The 18,268-nt window shown below is 43.9% G+C and overlaps 1 long non-coding RNA gene across 1 annotated transcript; it reads left to right on the forward strand.

The window, feature by feature from the left end:
* Positions 1-6,878: 6,878 nt before the first annotated feature.
* On the forward strand, positions 6,879-16,307 carry LOC104152321 (uncharacterized). Its single transcript, XR_695946.2, has 3 exons — positions 6,879-7,033; positions 8,274-8,351; positions 15,485-16,307. It is a non-coding gene; the product is annotated as an uncharacterized lncRNA (long non-coding RNA).
* The last annotated feature ends 1,961 nt before the right edge of the window (positions 16,308-18,268 follow it).

Raw genomic sequence — 18,268 nt, forward strand, 5'->3', positions numbered from 1 at the left:
ATATCAACACAAATCAGTAGTTTGCTATGTTAAGAGGAACATTAGGAAGAACACTAGCCTTCCTACCACGGCTTCTTAATTAACTAAATAATTTCAGTGCCGTTAAACGCCTCTCTTGCAGCAGGAACGGCACATTTGTGTCCTGGGTGGCCATTAATAAGTCGTTCTGGGACAGCACGTGTCATCTGAGACATTGCAAAGTGCATATACTCCATGCTGAACCTTGCTTTGTGAGTCTGCCACTCTTTTTTCCCTGCCCTTTCCTAGCAGCTTGCAGCATCCCATCAGAACAAGAGTTTAGAGCTTCCCAAGTGTTTTATCATCGGATTTTCATTTTTCTTCACCTTCTCTAGTCTTGCATCACCTTTCTCATCATTGAGGGTCAGATCCAGAACAGAGCAGGAATAATTTCATTCTCTTTCTTGGGCTTCGAGTAAGGCTCTGCTTCTTTGTGTCACGCCGGGTGTAGCTTTCCCAGCGCCTCAATGCCTTTGAGTTACGTCTTTGCTTCACTCGGTGATCAGGAGTGTTGGAAATAATTTCTCCTCTAAATTACTCTTTGGGGAACGGGAAAAACGTGGGGAACCAGTTCAATCTTTTTATGGTTTCCCCAGTGTTTCAGAACACTGCATCAATCTCCAGTTTTCAAAAATTCACTGAAACAAATATGAAGGAACAGGTCAAGTTTTACGCAGCAAAAAGGGGATTATCAGATTAGCTTCAGCAGCTATCCATGCTGATAGCTGCTGAATAGCCATGGTGGTGCCAGGACCCAAAATGCTGCAGGAGCCTCAGCTTGAAGTGGTAAATCAGTGTTTCTAAGTAGTCAAGGAAACTGTAAAAATGTTTAAAACGGAGTGGAGAGATAGAAACAGGCACATTGATTTTGAACCGTAAATAAATTCATGAATTAAGTCAGCATTCAGAGATAACAATTAAATCAGGGGCTAGCACTTGGGCTGAGGCTCCGTAGCTCCCACTAATGCAAGTCATGCCAACAAATGAACTGTATGTATTGAAGTTGTTTCCTCTGCCATAGCCTGGAGAACATTCCCTACACATATATACAACTGTGTAGATACATTCTCTATACGTGTGTATACTCATATATGTATATATACATGTGTATACTCATATATGTATATATACACATATACACATATACATATATGTACCTGTAGAGAAACAAGAGCGCAGCCAACAGAGGCAGCTAACCCAGTAGCTTGCACAGCAATTTCTGGGCTCTGCTTAGATCTTCTGAGAACCTTTTTGGAGGTTTGGGGGGATTTCTGGAAACCCTTCAAGAGCCCCAGCTTCAAGAGCCCCAGCCCCAAGAGCCCCAGCCCCCAAAGGCAGTAGAGACACTAGCAGAGTCTGTGCCTTGCAGGACAGTAAGCGGTAACTCTGAGGAAGATGAAGGCTCGAAAATGGTGATTTCTTGTTCCAGGAGGAAGGCTCCTTCTGTTCCTGAAGGCTTGCAGCTATGTAACAGGTTCGCTGCCCTCAAAGGTGAGGAAGAGCTGGGCATGCTTTCAAGCAAAGCATCTGGGTAGACGGACCCTGAGCCAGGCAGGAGCAACTGCAGGAAGAGGCGGGTGATAGTAGTGGGTGACTCCCTGCTGCAGGGGAGAGAGGCATCCATCTACTGACCTTCCCTGCTGTCCAGAGACAGCTTGCTGCTTGCCGGGGTCTTGGATCTGGGATCTTGTGAAGAGACTGCCGAAGCTTGTCCACCCTTCTGACTTACCCTCTGCTTGGGTAAAAAAAGGGTGCCCCCTTTTCCATGGGGGCACCAATCATACTGCCGAGGGCAACTTGGAATGTATCAAATGTGACTGCTCTGGAGGCAGTGGTCCAGGGTACAGGGGCCCAGGTGGTTTTTCTCCTTGATTCCTGCTGGAAGGATGTGAGGAGGAGTGGAAAGATACTGTGAGTCAACAATTAGCTGCTCAGCTGGTGCTGGCAACAGGGTTTCGTCTTCTAAGAGCACGGGACCCTGTTTGAAGCTCAACATCTGCTTGGGAGAGATGGGATCGACCTCTCTAAGTGGGGCGCGAGTGTCTGTCTTTGCCAACAGTTGGGCCAACCTGGTAAGGAGCGCTTTAACCTAGGAAAGACGGATGAAGGGGAGAGTTACAGGAAACACACAATCAACAGAAAAGGGGCTTTAAGTGGGGTACCTCAAGCATTTGCAGGCAAAGCATTGCCTACAAGACAAGACTGTGGGGAAACCTCTTGCACACCTTCTGGGAAATCAGCACATTCGGATGGCTCTCTGAATTGTCTGTACACCATAGCACGCAGCACGGGGAGCAAACAGGAAGAACTAGAGATCTGTGTGTGCAACTGCAGGAGTATGATTTCATTGCAGTTACGCAGAAGTAGTGGGAGAGCTCACATGACTGGAATGCTGCAATGGATGGAGACAGGCTCTTCAGGAAGGACAAGCCAGGAAGGCAAGGAGGGGAAGTTGCCCATTGCGTGAGAGAGCAGCAGGAATGCATGCAGCTCTGCCTAGGGGTGGACGATGAGCTCACTGGGAGCTTATGGGTAAGTATCAGAGGGCAGACAGAGAGGACAGAGTGGGTGACACTGTTGTGGGTGTTTGCCACAGGCCACCTGATCAGAAAGAAGTAGCAGATGAGGCCTTCTACAGATAGCAGGGCACAAGCAACCCAGCAGGTTCTGGGAGACAAATTCCTGATAGAGGTGACAAAGGAGCCGATGAAGAGAGGTCCTTCATACTTACAAACAAGGGAGGGCTGGTGGAGGATGTGAAGGCTGGGGGGCAACTTTAGCTGAGGTGGTGGAGTTCAGGATTGTGAGAGGAAGGAGCAGGGCAAAAATCAGGATCGCAGCCCTGGACTGCAGGAGAACAGACTTTGGCTTCCTCGGGGACCTGCTTGAAAGAATGCCGCGGGATGGGGTTCTCAAGGGAAGAAGGGTCCAGGAGAGAGGGTTGATATTCGAGGGACTTCGACAAATACATCAGTGATCAGGAGTACTCAGCAGAGATTCACAAAGGGGAAATCATGCTTAACCAACTGGGTAGCCTTCTAGGATGGAATGACTAGCTGAGTAGATGAGGGGAGGGCAGTGGATGTTGTCTACCTGGACTTCAGCAAGGCTTTTGACACTGTCTCCAAAAGCATCCTCATAGGCAAGTTGGTAAAGTGCAGGCTAGATTAGCAGTGAGGACCTCTCCCTCTCCTCAGCCCTGGTGATGCCACATCTGGAGTACTGTGTCCAGTTCTGGGCTCCCCAATACAAGAGAGACATGGCACTACTGGAGCAAGCCCAGCGGAGGGCTATGAAGATGATGAAGGGACTGGAGCATCTCTCCTGTGAAGAGAGGCTGAGGGAGCTGGGCCTGCTCAGCCTGAGGAAGAGAAGACTGAGGGGGGAACTATTCAATGTGCATAAGTATCCGAAGGGAGGGTGTCAAGAGGATGGGGCTAGACTCTTCTCCGTGGTGCCCAGCAATAGAACAAGAGGCAATGGGCACAAACTGAAACACGGGCAGTTCCATCTGAACATGAGGAAAGGCTTTCTGACTGGGAGGGTAACAGAGCACTGGAAGAGGTTGCCTGGAGAGGTTGTGGAGTTACTTCCTTGGAGATATTCAAAAGGCATCTCAGCACAGTCCTGGGCAACCCTGGGTCCTAGGCTTAAGCAAGGGGCATGGACTAGATGACCTCCAGAGGTCCCCTTCCAACTTCAAGCTTTCTGTGATTCAGATTCTGTGATTCTGGAATAGAGTAGCATTCACAATGAAAGTTATGCATATTGCTATGTATATACTATGTATATATGCTACGTATATATGCTATGTATATATGCTAATATATACTCTCCTCCTCTATGTAAACCTGTTCCCAGTTTTCAGTTTACAAAAATAGGCTAACTTGTTCTAAAATATTCATGCTTAAGAAAACAATCAGAACTGTTAGATCATACGGTTTCTTGACATAAACCCTTCCGAAAGACTATAATGGAACTACTACAGTCTTTGTTGAGACTAAATATTCATGAAGCAGGTTTTATTGTTTTTAATCGGAGGTGAATAAATAAATTGTAACAAATAATTTATTCAGTTAGGTTGGCTGCCTTTTTCTTACTCCAGCTGTCTCTGAATGCATCAGTAACTCAAAATTATTCACGTTATTTCAGAGAAAATTATTTGTTTATTTGTTGGAGTCATGGAGAGGTTTGGTTTAGGGGAAAAGTTAAGAAAACAGGTTTTTACTGAACAATGAGTATAAGGTGCCAATCACCCTGTCCTTTTTGTAACCCCGGTTAGCCTGCAGAAACCCTCCCCCCCCCACTGCCACAATCTAAGATCATTAGCGGAGGGCTAACACGTAACCTAGCGGCCCGTACTGGTCAGTCACGTAGAATATTCCAGAAGGAAGGCACTCGTCTGCAAACACGTCTACATTAAGACTAGGGATCGAAACTGGACCGCTAAGAGTGGGGGTCTAGACTAACCAATCGCTTGCCTGCGGTCCCAAAGCGGGCTAGGGATAAAAGGGGCACACGCGAGCCCAGCAGTGGCTTTTGCGGCGGCGGCGGAGCGAAGAAGAGAGCTGAGTTCACTGAAGAAGCGGCGGTGGCGGTGAAGAAGCCGCCGAGAGCTGAAATCACTGAAGCGGCGGGGAAGAAGCCGCCCCGGCGGCCTTGTCCAAGGCTCCACGACGCCAGGCAGCCTTGGCCAAGGCTCCCCCCGCCCCACCGAGGGAAGCTCTCCGCCCCAGCAGGCTGCGGGCAGCCAGCGCCGCCGTGCCCCCCGATCCGGGACGCGGGGTCGGGCAGCTGGGGATCCCCCACCGCCACCGGCACCGGCGGGCCCGTGAGTACAACGGCCCCCTCCCCTCGAGGAGCGGTAACCGAAGCTGCACGCCGGCTGGCCTGCGGCCTGCTGGCCTTTTAGAGGGCGCATGGCGGCGGCGGGCTGCGCCCGCTGGGGCCTGCTGAGGAGCCCTGGGGCTGGAAGCGGCACCCCCGCCCCGGGCGCGACCCGCTTGTCCCTTCCCCCTTCTCCTCCCCTCTCCCCCCGCGCCTGCCGCGTAACCACCAGGTACCTTCACCCTTACCGGCTTGAGCTCCTGTTTGTGTTTGTCATGACTGTGGTTGTTCCTGTCCTGCGTTGTGCGGGGAGGTCAGTGTATTGTCACTAATCAATTGTATGTTGCTACTACTCTTGTCAGTAGCCTTTAATTGCTGTTGTTACCCGTGATACGTATTAAACTTTGTTATTAGTTTCTGGCCGTTGACTGTGAACCCCTTCATAAGTGACAGGGACACCTATACCGCCACCCGAACCTTTCTTGTAGCGTGGAGCGCGGCAGGGACCAGAGCGTGAGGGTGCTCTGCGGTCGGCTGTGCCGCCCCTCCTGGGCCTCCCGTGACAATTGGCTATTTGGTCAGAATATTAAATGCTGTAATTTGAATAGATTTGACTGACTCCATGATACTATTCTTCTTTACTGATGTGCTTCAATTAGCAACTTGTTAATTATTAATTTTGCAATTATATAAATTAACTTATCTGTATTTGCTTGAATTTTCTGACATCATGTAGCATAAAATTTCAAGAGAGCAAATGCAAATACAGTATTAACATTTAGTTTAATAATTGTACCATTTCTCTCAGACTGCAGGGAAGGAGTATGCATCTTAATTTTACTTTTAATTTAATATAAATATTGGGTTAGAAGAAAGATTGAAAGAAAAACCTGATACAAAAATATAAGGATGTGAACAGAGAGTAGCTATATAATAAATATCCTTTAATTTCAATCAGAATGCAATAATAACATTGGGTATGATCATAAAGTTATTCATTTTTTTCAGCTCTGTGCACTAATTACAAGCAATATTGAACTAAAAATCAAAAAATGTTACTATCAACTATTTAAAATCCATAAACCCTGAAAACCATTAGGATAATGATGGTCAGCATTAACATCTGGGCTCTGAAGATCACAGTGCTGTCCGAGCTTTGCAGTGAGGTAAACCATGCCCCACAGTTTGGTCTTTGCAAAAGCACCGGAGTACACAGGGGACTACTTCCACAGGATGGCAGCACTTTCTACAGACGGGGGAAGCTGGGAAAGGGAAAGGAATTGCATTTAACTCTTGCATTGTGGCACAGTACAGCAATATTCAAATTAGCTATGACAGAAATAGCTCTGGAATCAGCAGCAAATAGCCACACAGCTGTGGTTTTGCACTGTTTGTCTGCCCTCTTGAGAGGCAGCACTGCACATAAAATGTGCAGTGGATCTCTCTCTATGTGGATCTCTCCACATAAAACGGACAGTGTTATCAGGCTGTATCGGTTCAGTCACAGGGAATGGGACTGGAAGGACACTGCACCTACCTGAGAGTGCTGAAAGAGCTGTCCAGCCTTCCTTGCAAGGCCACTCCCTAGTATCTTTGAAAGGTTGTAGTGATGAGGGGAGGTCCCTGAAGAGTGGAGAAAGGAACAAATTATATCTATATTCAAAAAGGACCAAAAGGATAATCTGGGGAACTACAGACTGGCCAGCCTCACTCCAGTGCCTGGGAAGATCGTAGAGTGAGTCCTCCTGGAGCACATCTTTAGGCACACGAAGGAGAGGATGGTGGCTGAGAACAATCAGTACGGACTGATAGAATGTAAATTATGGCTGACCCAACTAGCCGTGTCTTCTGTGATAAAATAACTGGATTTGTGGACAAGGAGAGAGCAGTGGATGTTATTGATCTCAGTTTGAGTAAGTCTTTTGATACCGTCTCCCACAATGTTCTTTTATCTAAGTTGGGATGCTACAGTCTCTACATGGGTGGGCAATCAGCTGGGTAAATACCTGGTTTGGTGATCAGGCTCAGAGGGTGGTAATTAAGGGGTCAAACCTGCCTGGAGGCTGGTGCCAAGTGGGATCCTGCACAGTCTGTCCTGGGACTTGGCTTGTTTAACATCTCTGTGAGCTGCCTGGAAGAGGTGATTGTCGCAGATGGAGAGGTCAACACACGCTGATCGATTTGAAAGGTAATGCTTATTTTTGGGAAACTAGATAACAAATAATATCATATTTGGGAAACTAGGTAACAGATAATGTGGGAAATTAGATAACAGATAACATGCTAGATAGCACAGTTACCAGGCTGTTTACTATGTGGTGGGTTTGAGTACAGTGGGTTTGGATACAGTGGGTTGCACGTTACAATTCAGGCAACCCACGCTGTGGCTGATCAGGCCAGGAGAGCATGCTTGTCAAAACAAATGTCTTGACTTGTCATTTACCCAGTTACCGTGTTCCAGGTAAGGAATCTCTCAACCTTGAGAAGTGACCTCGAGAGGCATCCTGACTCAAGGGGAGATTCTGCAATGCAGCCAGCTGCCATGCAGCAGAGCTCAGAGGACTCAACCAGGCTGCTCCTCTTTATGCTTTGATAGATTATCTGTAGGCAAATCAAGTCAAGATGTACCCTTGATTTTCATTTAGGGCCATGCAGAGCTGAGCTGCAGTTCGTGTGATCGTACCTTGTGGCCAGGCAGATGCCTGTTGCCGGGTGGATGAAATATCTTGTGCAATACCCCTGCTCTCCTGGGCAGGGGATGGGAGGGGATGGTGCAGCACAGCCTCATACTGATGAAGCAACTCTCATCAAGTTTTCAGTTGACACCAAAAGAGGGGGGACCAGTCATTGGTCCAGGGCTGCCAACCAGAGGGACCTGGGCAGGTGGGAGGAAGGGGCTGACATTCAGCACAAACGAAAATGCTGCTACCCTGTCTGAGCAAGGCAGAGCCCCTAAAATGATACTGGCTGGGGCTAGTGGGGCTGGGAATGGCTCTGTGGAGAAGCCTGTGGCTCTGGTGAACAGAGAGCATGGGCCAGAGAGGTTGGTTTAAGGAAAATATTTTTCCTCATGAGGACAGTCAGGCAGGCGAGCCAGGACCCAGAGAGGCTGTGCTGTCTCCATCCCTGGAGTTGCTTAACCCCTAAGCAACCATGGCTGAGCATTCTTTGCATGGCGAGTTGGATTAGAGACCTCCCGAGGCACTTTCCAGCCTAAGTTATGATTATCTTACAGTGCTATGATTTTGCCTCTGCTGTAAAGTATAGACATATCCTGTGATTCTATCTGTTAATGACCTTGCTACATTTGTACAAGGAGAGCTATGTATACACATATTTTTCCCCAGACAGAAGCTTGCTCAGTACTGTCATATCAAATTGTAGATCTCTGCACTCTGAAATGAAATTCATTTCTGTACATTTCCAAGCATCCAGTTCCAATTCCTTTTTCAAACATCCCCAGAAGATTCATCAGCTGCGTGAGCTCTATTCTGAACACTTATCTGGTGAGTATGCACCACACTGACCCGCGGCACCTTCAGACCTGTATGCTTTCATGGAGATCATTCTTATAAATACCATGAATACTCCTTTTTTAATGATTCATTTTGTGTGAGCTAATGAGATTGAGTGACTTTGTGAATATAAATTTGAATAATATAAAAAGTTTAATGTTGTATCACTAAAAGTAATATCTGAATTTAATATAGCTTTTCTAGAGAAGTTTTAATGTTGTACAGCTTTTCTGGAGATGCTTAAATTTTGTACACTGCTCTTAAAATTTTAAACTACCAATTCCAGGCTTCATCTAAACTAGTCCAATTAAAATATTATATTTCATTTCTAATGAACAAAATTATTTTTCTTTTTTGGGAAGAGTAAGAGTAAAGGCAAAATATGGAGCTAAAGTTCCTAAGTCTACAATAAAATATCTCTGATATCAATGCATGCTAGCTTTCTTATTGCTAATATATATGTGAAAGTTACATAAAGCTTCTTACTAACTCCTTAGAGTGACATATGGAAGTTACCGTTGCTTGGAAATGAGCCTCTTGTTAAAATGTTACAGCTGATGTAATCTCTGGTTTTACAAGTAAATAACAAGGATGCTCTTTAACCATCCTTGATAAGGAGGAAGGCAAACGCTGCAAAAGAGATGTAAAAGTTTCTTAGTTGTCTGTTAACACAAAAAGACACACTTCTAATTCTAACACCTACTTCCTTCATACTTTTTTTTTCCTGAAGATCTAAAATCACTGAGATTCTAATGGGCTTTGGGTGTGGACAACCCAAAGTTGTGCTCTCTTTTCTTCTTAAAAACAAACCAAGAAAAAATCCCACAAAAAATAGAAAAGAAGTTGTCATTTATAAAATTAGATTACTCTGGGAAATCATTAAAATATGAGGGCTGAATCTAGGCTTAATTGAAGTAAATGGAAAAAAATCATTACACTGAGTTCACTTTGGATCAAGGTTTACAAATAAGTCAAGGAAATGGTTAAAGAGGGAAGAAAGGATAGCTTTACTATATTGAGTAGCAACTGGCTTGAATTTCACAAACAAATGAGTGCAGTCACTGTGCTTTCATGAAACACTCAGTCATGGAGTATTCTTGTATGTCTTACATGAACTGCAGCTAGCTTTGGATCATTCCCTGCAGAAAGAATGACCATGTCCCTGAAGATATATTGGGACTTTTCAACTTCTAAAGAAATAAAATTTTCAATCTTAAAAGTATTTTCCTTTCTCTCACTTTCTTGCTTGTATAATTATTATGCCTATGTATATATTCTTACGGATTCTTCTCTAAGAACTAGCTATTGTGCCGCGTTTTTTTCTGTTGCAAACAGCTTGCTTGCAGCACTGTTAATGGCATCAGCTAGCACATAAAAGCCTGCATGATTCAGAGAATTGTGAATAACCATTGGTTATTCCACTTAACTCTTTGTAAAATTGTGTTCATATGTAAAATTCAATGTAGGTGAAGGTCCTTGTGATTTCTGATTTGTTTTTTTTATTAGTTTTCTGAGGAACTGGTATTGATCAATGGATCATCATATTGTATGATTTCCAGACGTCTCTCTAGGCAGTGTAACTTCCTGCTCTAACTGGAGTGTGCTCTAACATGCTTTAAGTCTAATGTTTGAAGTGTTCCATGCATATATAAAAGCATAGGCTACAATGTGATTTTCCTTCACATTTGAAGTATGAACCTCCTAACCTCAGCACTTTTTTCCCTCAATTGTTTCTCTTCTTTAATGTTCACAGTAGCAGAAGTGAACAAAAGCAGAAATTGCTGCTGATTTCTGCTCAGATTCTGTAACAAACCATCTTCATTTTGCTTTATCCGTAAACAGATCATCAAAGCCAACTGCACAGACATAATGCCATGATCGTGTTTACCATCATTAAGAGCAAAGCTACTGAAGTACAACTGACTTTAACAAGAGCCATAGCTTTCAAAATAAGTTTCGCAGATCAGCCAGGTTTGCAGTAATTCATTTATGTTAGGGTTAGTTCCATGTCTGGGTTTCACCACAATGTAGTTGAGCTTATTGGTTTCTGTAAAACTCTTCAAAAAAAAGATTGCTTCTGACTGATTCACCATCGTCTGTACTCACCAACATTCTTAATTAATGTTTAAGAATCAGGCACTTCTGTGGATGGCATTAGGAATTCTAGAATATAATCTGTTGCACAAAAAGGAATTTTACCATTATTTACAACTCAGATGCTGATGAATGATTTCTTCAGTACTGATTATCCATGTATGCCACTGAATGTTAAACATTTTCTTCACCTTTTGAAAGTTCATTGTCCCTGTCGGAAACCTCCCCATTCATATAGTAACTTAATTTCTACCCTTTGATTTTTATATGGTTTGCTGTAGTGGTTTATGTGGTTATGTGGTTTATGTAGTATAAAGGTATACTAAATGCTAGGCAGGAGCTCTGCTTCTACAAATTTATGCTCTTAATCTACCTGTAACTTAGGCATATTTCAGCTCAGTCATCTACAGCTACAGTGTCACACAAGTTTTAGGATCTGGGTACTGGTCCTGCCCCAGCTGCATCCTGCAGCCAAATCCTAAAGCCAAGCTTCTTTCGGATAATTACTTCTCATTAAATTTGGCTGACAGATGGTTTAGGGTCAGAAACATAGTAACATATCAGACAAAGGGAGAACTAATTGCACTCATTTGAATTGGAAGGATTAATGTGGAAAAAATACAACTCATCTCACAAAGCTAGGAAGGTATTTATTAGGTGCTTTTGTCATTAAAAAAAAAAAAGACTTCTGAAAAGCAAGGGAAAAAGTAAGATTTGTTTTAGTGCTGCCGGTTGGCACAGACTCCAGCCATTTTCTCTATGTCCTCTTCTGCCTGGGAGCTACAGAACTGGATCACTTTCCCCACCACACAGATAGCAATATGCTTTCTAGCCTTTCTTCAGCTTCAGTGAGCAATTGCAAGAAAATTTAAGCTGTTAACTTTTTTTAGGGTGAAAGAATGCAAGCTTCTGGGGAGCCAGATGCTCAACAGAGAGTTTTAAGAGAGCCATTCTACACTATATGCAGCAGCTTAGCTGTTCCAGAAGCAAAGGTAATGCTTTAGAGTGGAGAATATATGGGAGGAATAGCTGCATAAATACATTAGTATTTATTTACAAAGATACTTGAATTCAACTGTAAAACTGAGAATGGAAGTGAAGTAAGAAAACAGCCAGTGAGAGCTCAGAAATCCATGAGAAGTTTAACTGCTTGGTATTGGATTGTTTTAGTTACATGATCTGTCAGCATTTCCTTACTTTTCTTCCTTCAGCTCCCCCTTCTTTCCCCTCAAAAAAGACACCATCACAATCATTTTAACTGGAAGGATTTGTATGAAGAATTGTAACACAGTTCAGAAGTCTGAAGAGATATTTAGAGGGGATTTATATCAGCATTTAAAAAAAAATCCCTACAACATGTAAGAGTAGTAAAATTGGATAAGGAGAGGGATGTGGAATTTATCGAACTCCAGTGAATGAATATTTGGCTATATACCAAATACAAAGTTAGATGCTTGGATTTTCTTCCAAAAACTGATGAAAATACCATTGATTTTAGTGATGTTTAGTGAAAATACCATTTGATTTTAGCAAATTGAGAATTTCACCCTATATGACTAACTACAGTCAAAAAGGTAAATTCTTTGAAAACTAGAAAGTATTTTCACAATCTTAGAGCTATTTAAATTGGCAGAAAAGTTTTTTAAACTCTTTGCCTTTGAATGTAAAAAAACATGTCCTCAAAAAGTGGTAAAGAAGGACAACTAAAATAATAAGACTGTTTAAAAGGCTTGAATCTCCTGCTAATTTTAAATAGTTGTAAGTACTATTAATAGGATAGTGAGCTATGTATATTCACTAATCTTTATTCATTACTCGGCAAAAGCAAAACCTGATAATAAAAATGCAGCTGAAATAGTGTTTTGACTGGGAAACTTCCCTTTGCTCTACAAGTGTAGGAAACTCAAAGGTGATGTTACTAAAGGACTGAATAAAAAACTTTGGGGATTTTCTGAATTATAGTCATGGCGCCCAAAAGATATTTGCTATTTCATCTTTTATCAGTCCTAAAGGTTTTCAATGGTGAAATGAAAAATGACAAAAACCTCTTTGGTGCAGATTGTTATCATTTTTGGAAGTCTGTCTTTCAAATGGCCCAGAACACTGGAATTTTAAATTGTAGCTTTGGAAACACTTCATGATCCAACTGTCCTTAGTTAAAAGGCTATGAAATGCAAAATGAATAAAATGGCTAAGCAGTGGGAGGACAAAGTTGACTAGCCATACTCCCCTCCCACCAAAAAAAAAAAAAAAAAAGATATTTTGATGAAGATGAGTAATTTCATACTGTACCCTGACTACTATACAAACACATTGCCTGGCATTAGTATTCCTTATGTGTAGTAGAGAAAAAAGGAAAAATATATATATTTGTGTATTTATATACACTTTAGACCCTTCTGAATGTGCCAATTAGACTTCATTGCACAGTGCTGACCAAGAGTTTTGTGAAGGAACAGCACAGCAAAATGTATTTGCAATGCTATTTTAGAGTGAGCTGACTCAGAGATTGCATAGGTAATTATTGGAAGCAGAGCTTAAAGATTCCTTTAAGCCATGGAGGAACCTTATTCAGAAACAGATCACAGGCTTTTCAAGCCTAGTATTTCATTTCCATTGGTCTATTTAGTATCAGATGACATGTTCAAGGATGACTTTTCCCAGATACAGAGATTTGCCTCAAGATGCCAAAGTTAGCTCTCCTGAAATCCACGGCTGCGATCCTACTTATTGCCTTGCTCCCTCCTCATAGGAGCCTGAACTCCACCATCTCATAGTCACTGCAGCCAAGGCAGTGACCCCAACCTTCACATCTCCAACTAGACCTTCTTTGTTCGTTAGTACAAGGTCTAGCATTGCACCTCTCCTCCTTGGCGTCTCCACCACCTGGGTCAAGAAATTATCATTAGTCCTCTGCAGGAGCCTCCTGGACTGTTTGTGCGTAGCTGTGCTTTCTTCCCAGCAGATGTCAGGGTGGTTGAAGTCCGCCATGAGAACCAGGGCCTGTGAGCGTGAGGCTACTTCCAGCTGTCTGTAGAAGGCCTCATCAATGACTTCTTCCTGATCAGGTGGCCTCTAGTAAACCCCCACAAACAGTGTCATCCATGTTAGCCTGCCCTTTAATCCTTACCCAGAAGCTCTCAACTTGCTCTGCAGTCACCCCAAGGCAGAGCTCCATACATTCTAGTTGCTGCCTCACATAAAGGGCAACTCCACCACCTCACCTTCCTGGCCTATCTTTCCTAAACAGCACATAGCCATCCATGACAGCATCCCAGTCATGTGAGCTATCCCACCATGTCTCTGGAACTGCAACAAGATCATGGCCCTGAAACCACACACAGATCTCTAATTCTTCCCCCATGCTGCGTGCATTGGTGAATAGACATTTCAGAGAGCCAGTCAAGCATGCAGGTTTCTCAGGAGAGGTGCAAGAGGAGCCTCCATAGCCATGTCCCATGCTGTCTCCCCTGGCTGCCCTATGCACCCGCTGGAGGCATCCTGACTTGAGTGGTGTTTCGCTGACTATCCCATCTCTGCTATCTCTGACTCCCCTTCCCCCATCTTTCCTAGTTTAAAGCCCTCCTTGCTAGGCCAGCCAACCTGTTGGCAAAGACGCGAGTGCCCCGCTTCGTGGGGTGGATCCCATCTCTCCCCATCAGCTGTCGATCTTCAGACACGGTTCCATGGTCATAGACACCAAAGCCCTGTTGCCAACACCAGCGGCGCAGCCAGTTAACTTGGAAAACTCGTCTACTCCTCTTCCCGTCCTTCTCCCTCACACGCAGGACCGAGGAGAAAACGACCTGGGCTCCCAGACCCTTGACCACCATTCCCAGAGCTCTGAAGTCCTGTTGGATGGCTTCCAATTTGCCTTTCGTGTCATTAGCACCCACCTGGAAGAGCAGCAGAGGGTAGTAGTCCGATGCATGGACAAGCCTTGGCAGTCTTTCCAGGACATCTGTTCTTGGAGCCGCTGGCAGGCAGCAAACCTCTCTGGACAGGAAGTCAGGTCGGCAGACAGGTGCCTTTGTCCCCTGCCGCAGGCCGTCACCCACAACAATCACTCGCCGCTTCTTCCGGCTGTTCCTGCATGGTACATGGTCTGTCAGGCCAGTTGCCTCCCTGGGAGCCATGCCCAGCTCCTCCTCAGCTTGGAGGGCGCTAAACTTGCTCTTCACAGGCAAATCCTGAGGAGGAGCAAGAGCCTTTCTCCTTCTACGAGAGGTGACTGGTTTCCAGCCCTCTTCAACAGTGTTATGATGTACCGTTTCACACAGTACAGAGCCCTCTGGCAGCTCCGCTGCAGTGGGGCGGTGGGGACTCCTGGAGCTGCACGGTCTCCGGGAACACCCTGTCTATCTCTTGCCCATCTTCTAGGATGCTATATACAGCCTACTAACCTCTTCCCATAGCTCCTTTATCTGGTGACGCAACTGGTCAACCACAACATACCTTCTGCAGGAGAGCTGACTGTCAGCGCCAGGCCCCACGGAGAGGCCCCAGGCGCTCCCTGCAGCCTGACACCTGTAGAGCTGCATTTGCTGTCAGAGGGTCTGTTTTGGTTGAAGTTTCAGACACAGGTGATGCAGCAACTCGAACAGCCACTGGGGAATGTGTTCTGTGGCGTGTCATGACCATACCTGAGGAAGCACACAATACTATGAGAAATGAAGGTGCCTTGTATTTGCTGAAGATAGCAAATACATTCATAGTCTGAAAAATAGATCTGTAGCTGGGATACAGAACTTGTAATCACAGCCATATGATAAATGCTGATGTGGCTTGATTGCCAAAGATTTTCTGTTTGAATAACATGAATTAAGATTTTATACACAGTGAAATGCATACTTCTTTAAAACACCCAGCAAACAGGGATTTATTGTAATAAATTGGTAGCCAAGTATTTTTCCTTAATAGTGCCCTTGGCCTCACATCACCATCACATGTTAGCTCCCAGCAAAAATAAAAGTAGAGCAAAAATCCATTTCCCTATTGAATAAAAACTCTGTTGTGCTTTTTTCTTGCAGGAGTCAGGCTACGGAGAAAGCTTTATGCCAACTTGGAAGTCCACTGCAGTTAGCAAAGCTCTGCACGTTTCCTAATGCAGAGTTCACTGTATCTGAAATGTTAAGTTTGCAGCAGGATTGGTTGAAGAATAATATTCCTGCACAGCTTTCTCTCTCAGCAGAAGTAATGCCTTTTATGTTTTAAGTAGAAACATGGTGACTAAAGTACATGTTGATTCTCTTTTGCTTTTAGTCCTATTTTTATTTTCCCTGAAGGCCCTTTCACACTTTATTTGGTCAACATGCTGTTTTGCATGATAACCAAAAAGAAGGCCCTCGTTATTAGATTATACAGAGGAATTATTTTCGTTGATCTGCGCCCTTGATTTGTGTTAGTGCAATGTGTGAAAACATGTGAGTACACTCTCTAGTACTTCCAGGCTCATCTGCAGAAACCTTTTTAAAGAATGGTTCAAAAATATGAATCAGCCCTCTCTTTAATTGACTTTAACTTTCAAAGTTTCTTACTTTGTTACATTATCTATCTATAAGAATGAATATGTACACTCCTTTTGCTTTTTGAGAGCTGAAAAAATTAACTAGCTATCCTAAGTAGTGTCTGATAATGACTGCCAAGTTGCTTATTCAAGCACAGAACATCTACATGCAGACTGCAGGAACTGAGCAAGACTTTGTTCCTTCTCTGATTAGAGGAATTGATTTGACTTTAGGAAGAGTGACTTTAATTGGCTGTGCAAATGTCATTCATTCCAGTTAATCTTCTCACAGTGTCAAGACCAAAATCCACGGAGAAAATACATTGTAGCAAATCAATATAACTCGTTTCTACCAGGAACAGGTGCTTACAGAAAGAGGAATATCCTTTAGAGGTGTTTGCATCAAGAATTATTTAAACAAGACAGTAATTCAATGCACCTAATCTCTCGAGGATTCTTCATAGACTGTTTACATGTCTATTTAATTGTTTTCATTTGATAGAAAGTATTTAACCTAGTATTTTTGAAAAGTATTCCACTAACTATCCCAGGGGTCAGTCCTGGGTCCAGTCTTGTTCAATATATTCATCCATGACCTGGAGGAAGGCACAGAGTGCACCCTCAGCAAGTTTGCTGATGATACTAAACTGAGGGGAGAGGCTAACACACCAGAAGACTGTGCTGCCATTCCGAGGGACCTGGAGAGGCTGGAGAGGTGGGCGGAGAGGAACCTCCTGAAGTTCAACAAAGGCAAGTGCAAGGTCCTGCACCTCGGGAGAAATAATCCCATGCAGCAGGAGAGGCTGGGGGTTGACCTGCTGGAAAGTAGCTCTGCCGAGGAGGACCTGGGAGTGCTGGTGGACAACAAGTTAAACATGAGGCAGCAGTGTGGCCTTGTGGCCAAGAAGGCCAATGGTATCCTGGGGTGCATTAGGCAGAGTGTTGCCAGCAGGTGGAGGGAGGTGATCCTGCCCCTCTCCTCAGCCCTGGGGAGGCCTCACCTGGAGTCCTGTCTCCAGTTCTGGGCTGCCCAGTACAAGAGACACATGCCACTCCTGGAGAGAGTCCAGCAGAGGGCTACAAAGATGATGAAGGGACTGGAGCATTTCTGCTGTGAGGAAAGACTGCAAGAGCTGGGCCTGTTCAGCCTGGAGAAGAGAAGACTGAGAGGCAATCTCATAAACGTGCACAAGTATCTGAAGGGGGAGCGTCAAGAGGATGAGGCCAGTCTCTTCTCCATGGTGCCCAGCAACAGGACAAGAGGCAATGGGCAGAAACTGAACCACAGGAAGTTCCATCTGAACCTGAGGAAAAACTTCTTCACTGTGAGGGTGACAGAGCATTGGAACAGGTTGCCCAGAGAGGTGGTGGAGTCTCCTTTGCTGGAGATATTCAAAATCCGTCTGGATGTGATCCTGGGCAATATGCTCTAGAGGACCCTGCTTGAGCAGGGAGGTTGGACTAGATGATCTCCAGAGGTCCCTTCCAACCTCAACGATTCTGTGATTCTGTGGTTCTAACTTTCTCAAAACGCTGACAAGTACAACCAGGTTTTATTACATAGAAAAATCTGAGCTATGGATTTACAAGACAATTGGTTCTCTTTACAAACTTGAGCTAAGCATTAATTTTTCATGAGGTAGGAAAACTGTTCAGTGAATTGACTCTCCACTGCTACTCAAAAAGCTCTCTCTGAAAGAAAGCTCTTAGATGACAAAACAGAGATCTCAAAAATTAGTGACCATGAAATTTTAATCCTTTAGAATTTGCACATCGTTAGTAGCAATGCATCATATCTGTCACAGCTTCTCAGATTCTGAGAGCAATTTCTCATAAAAAGCACAAGCTAAATCCTAAAAGAAAGCAAAATAAATCAAAAGAATCACCTCAGAGATGTCACTGAAATGAAGTGAAATGAAAAATTCTATGTTGGCAGGCAAGTACAGAGAATTTTCCATTTTTGAGAAATATTGCAGATACCCTCCTGCAATAATTTACCCTGTGAGAACTTTCTCATATCACATTGTACAACTGTATGATGAATGAAGGAGTGCATCAAGGAGTTTACATCTCTAAAATAAAATGAGAGTCACCTAAAGAGAAAAGCTTTACAACAAACAAAACCAAATATTTTATTTGAAAAGAGTCAAAGGTTTTTCCCCCCTTAAGAAAGTAAGAAGATACCTTTCCCCACAATTTCAGTAAAAGTACTCAGAAAAACTGCAATAAAAAGTAGTGTTTCACGATGTGTACTAACGTAAGTTGCCACAATATAGCTTGCTGCTCAGCCTTCAGGTGTATTCTTGCA

Source organism: Struthio camelus, chromosome Z, assembly GCF_040807025.1.
Source record: "Struthio camelus isolate bStrCam1 chromosome Z, bStrCam1.hap1, whole genome shotgun sequence".
Classification (NCBI taxonomy): Eukaryota; Metazoa; Chordata; class Aves; order Struthioniformes; family Struthionidae; genus Struthio; species Struthio camelus.